The sequence below is a fragment of the Ictidomys tridecemlineatus genome, chromosome 15 (assembly GCF_052094955.1).
Source record: "Ictidomys tridecemlineatus isolate mIctTri1 chromosome 15, mIctTri1.hap1, whole genome shotgun sequence".
Lineage (NCBI taxonomy): Eukaryota > Metazoa > Chordata > Mammalia > Rodentia > Sciuridae > Ictidomys > Ictidomys tridecemlineatus.
In genome coordinates this window covers 40,828,697-40,833,457 of record NC_135491.1, presented here as the reverse complement: position 1 = coordinate 40,833,457, position 4,761 = coordinate 40,828,697, and the positions used below count along the sequence as shown (strand labels likewise).

Sequence of the window (4,761 nt, the reverse complement as noted above, 5' to 3'; positions counted from 1 at the left end):
TGCTTGAAAATTTAGGAATTTATTACTTAGTATTTCATGGATGAACACAGAAAAATGAGTGAAAATAGTTTATGTTTTGACTTGAATGGCGAAGAATGAAACATATAAAATTAATTTTTGATCAAAAGTAGTACTTAGTGGAATATTTATCAATTTTTATTTTATATTTTTGTGCTGCTGGGGATTTTATCCAAGGCCTCTCACTCAATCGGCCAGTGTTCTATCACTGAGCTGCATCCTCAGCCCACTACAGAAAAACTTTTAAACCTTTCATTTATGTGATCAGAAAGAAAGAAAAACTAAATAAATTATACATCAGAAAAGTAAAAAGTCGGAATCAGAGAAAAAGTAAAAAACTAAGTTTGTAGAATACATTAGAAAGGAACATAAAAGGTGAGAGCAAGAAGAAATAATATAGAAAGCAAAACATATAACAAATTATACATCATTACAACTTAAATTGGGCTGGTTACTTGCTTACTTTTGAAAAGACTAATAATATGAATAATTCTGCAATAAATTTTAACAATAGTTTAAAATAAAAATCCATGAAAAGCAGCAAAAATTAAATCAACAATAATTTGCATACAGCTATATGGCAATCAATGAAACTTTTGAACATATTTTTAAAATGTTTTACCAATAGCTTGCAATTGCTTATATGTAATACTTTTGCTTGTCAAAAATTCTTGGCTGTGTGTAATTTTAAGTGGTTCTTTCAGAATTCAGTGGAATTTTTTTTTTTGGCTTGGACAGTCCTATAATCATGAATTCCTTGTCTATCAATATCACATAAAAGCCTTGATTTTTGGCTTCCCTTTCCAAAGTTAAAATTTGACAACAGTGAGGTCTCATTTCTCCATGACAAAAATATTCCCCAGTTAGCCAAGGCATTTATTCTCTGTTTTGTAGAGTTGACTAAAATTTCACATTCCTTCCTCTACCTGGTAGGAATTTTAATTTGGGATTTTGGCTCAAAACTTCCAAAGAAGATTTTATTTATATACAAACTTTTCTGACTCTTCTTTTTTTTTCTTTTCCCCTTCTGTTCCCCCTCTCTTTTTCTTCCCATCTCCCTCCCTAATATCCTTCCTTCCTTCCTTTTCCTCAGCAAGGAAAAGTTCCAATGGAGCCCATGTGTCAATATCGTCACACAATCCCAATACGTGGGATTTTTGAATCAGACTGATGTTATAGGTAGGAAACTTGATTTCACCTCCTGAACTTTCTGACTTCAAGTTCCCGGACTGAAGGGCTATCATTTATTTTTCTTGTGTCTCAATTTTCTACTCTGGAAATTGGGGATAACAAGCAGATTTCTATTTTGAAGATTTAAACAAGACAATTGCATGACACACTTAAGAAAGTAGCCCTACTCTGTCTCCTTCCATACCAATGCATTCTTACATCCTTATTTCCATCCTTATTTCTTTTTTATCCACATTCCCATATTGCAAATAAAAAAAATATTAGTTCTAGAGGCATCTAAAAATATAAGTAATAGGACTAAATTTAACATGAAATGTGAGTAGAATGAGAGACAATCACTTACTGCGGTTTCCTATGAACTTGTGATAATTTATGTTTACAGTGCTTTAAAATAAGTCTAAGGATCATAGAGCAAATTTCAAATCCTCACTTCATTATGAAATTTCATATCATTTTTGAGTCCTGATACTGAAATGTCACAATTGCTGTGTGGTTCTCTATTGTCTGGAAAGTGTACTTGTTGGTAGAATCCTATGCTGAATCTGATGGACAGAAGAGAACATGTTCTACTTCTTATACATTATCATCAACTCATGTAATCATCCTTGATTAGATTTAACAGAAGTAGCTCAAAAGAACATTTGCCCCAATCTTGCATTACCCACAGGGGCATTGACCTTGTACATTATGTCTATTCTCATTCGAATTTCTAGGTCCTAACATGGTTCCAGAGATGTAGTTACCTATTGAATGGATGAATAAATGAGTGAATGAAAGCCTACTATTGTGAAAGATCCATTGTGTATGTAAGTGGTTGAAAAGTTTCTGATGGCAAGTATCACAATCGCCAAGTCAGTTGATACAAATAATAAAGGAAAGAGTTATTAACTCATGTAATAATAATGTCTCTAAAGAAAAAAAGCCTGGGATACATTATCAGTATCCTCATGTATGTTTTCAAGAATTCATGAATTTTTGCCTAAAAATGTGGACTTTCTTCCCTGACTGGCATTCCCTACAGTAACCAGTTGGCTGCAGTGCTTCTTGTCTCACATCCAACATGGCAGTGACCTAGAGGAGATGTTCTTTGTCTTGTGTCTGTTTTTCAGAAAAAATAAATAAATAAAACCCTTTACTATAAGCACACATGTAGGCCTAATCCTTTTCTCAGTGGTCAACACTAGACTTCATGGTCAACCCTACTAACAAAGAGGAAGTGCCTGCCATGATTGCTGTAGAAGTGTTACAAGGTTCTTAATTAAAGGTGAGTTCAATTACCTTCTCTGGGAGAAGGGGAAGGCACAGGATGCCTGAATAATACTGGACTTTTGCTAATAAGGAACAAAAGGGGACAGAAGAACAACCACACGAAGAAATGTATTAGTAAGAAAGCATTTAATATTTCTTAAAATAAAATTTCTCAGTGAAACAGATTATTTTGTTCAAGATGTTAAAGAGTAGATTACAAAGGCAGTTCTTATGAAATATAGAACGAAGTTCTCCTCCGTCCAGCTTTTCTCAATCTATTGTAAGGAAGATCAGAAAAATAAACAAAGTTAAAGCCACCTATGTGAGATGATCTAAGTTTATTCACAATAGTCAGATATCAGTTGTACCTTCTTCCTAAAAATACTCACCGTAAATTCTCCTTGCCCTGCCATGTAAACACTGGTTACTGGTTCTACACCAATATAGCTTCCTATGTGCAGTGGATGAGGAAATTGAGTTCTCAAAAGTTATTTACCTTGGTCAAGATTACAGAGCTGATAACGACAGCTTTCAAGGTAGGAACAGTCTGCCTCTTAAGTTGTAGGTCAGTTACCTCCAAACGAAACAGATGTACATAGGAAATTATTTCTCTGTCCACTGTGAAGTGATTAATGGGAAAGGAAATATTTTCCAAAGAATTTCAAATAAGAGGCAATGTTATTTCAACAGTTCTTATCTCTTCAATAGCCCATGCAATGTCTACTTCATGTTTACAACTGACAAATACAAACTAAACTGCAACTTCTTTTGTGAAGAAAACAGAGTATATTGTTTTTAGTTAGAATATATCCTTTTTTATAACTTTATTTTGTTTATTTATTTTACATGGTGCTTACAATAGAACCCAGTGCCTCATAAGTGCAAGGCAAGTGCTCTACCAGCTGAGAAATATCCCCAGCCCCTAAAATATATTCTTTTAATCTCGAGCTATTCCTGTTGTAGTAGATAAGTCAGTAGCAATATTAAAAGAAACATGCAAACAATCATTGGCAAATGCTAAGTGTAAGATCATACAGCAACTTTTATCTGGTAAACTTCAAGACACACAAAGAATCTTTCTTTCCCCTTCCCTTGTCCTCTGTGTTTCTTCAGTAAAGGAGACTGAACTGATGGTCTTGCACTTTCCAGGCAAGTACTCTACCACTAAGTTATATCTGTAATCCTTTCCTTTCTCTTTATGCATGTAAAATATTCCATGTATGACCCTTAACAATCTTGTTAATAATTTACACATTCTTTATACCTTGTGATTTTCCATCTACATCATCATCAAATATTTCTGTGACAACATAAGTTAGCCTTACAGATAAACAACAAATATTCTAACTGGTGATATTATCTATTATTAGTAAATAATAATAATAATAATAATAATAATAATTATTATTATTATTATTATTATCATTATTATTATTATACTAAGGGATTGAACCCATGGGTGCTTGGCCACTGAGTTACACCCCCCCAGCCCTTTTTCTTATTTTTTACTTTGAGACAAGGTCTTGCTTAGTGCTTCCCTAAATTGCTGAGTCTGTCTTTGAAATTGCAATCCTCCTGCCTCAGCCTCCTGAGCTGCTGGGATTACAGATACATGCTACCACACCTGGCTCTAATAATTCATTTGGTTTAATAAACTATAAGGACTATATACTTAACTGGCAGGGGAGATACCATGATCATGAACATGATTTTCCCTGGGCAAGGCATATCCATTGCTCTCCAGATAGGATACCCCTGCAGTTTCTCAAGGTTAAGAAACTCGGAATAATTTGTGGTAATGAGGGACTGCTTTCACGCTTTCTGGGGAAATTTTTTTAAAAAGAGAAAAAAAGTAAAAAAGAATCATATAAAAATTAGTAAGAATAAAACTAATCAGTAAAAATTTTGATAAAGGAATAGGTAATTCAGTAAAAAGAAAAATTCTAATGGGAAAATCAATGAAAACAATGATTTTATACACATACACTATTAGTCTGGCAAACAAAAAGATTATCATTATTCCTTATTTGGGCAAATATCAGGTGACATGAGCTGTCTTATAATTATGAAAGGAGTTTAAGTATTAAATATTGGTTCTTACATGTGCAATAGAAATTTATCAGCATCTAATACTTTTAACATATATTTCCCTATTACTGATGAGTTCCATTTTTGATGATATATGCACGCATGCACAAAAAACTGCAATTTCACTTTACTTCGTCTACGAAGATACAAAATATATTTTTTAAATTAGACTATACATTCTATTAAATACAAATACATATGTTTTGGGGGGTTATC

General features: G+C 33.1%; 1 non-coding gene across 1 annotated transcript; it reads left to right on the top strand.

Moving 5' to 3' along the window:
- The first annotated feature begins 4,125 nt into the window (after positions 1-4,125).
- On the top strand, positions 4,126-4,281 carry LOC120888176 (U1 spliceosomal RNA). The gene has a single exon (XR_005731681.2). It is a non-coding gene; the product is annotated as a U1 spliceosomal RNA (small nuclear RNA).
- The last annotated feature ends 480 nt before the right edge of the window (positions 4,282-4,761 follow it).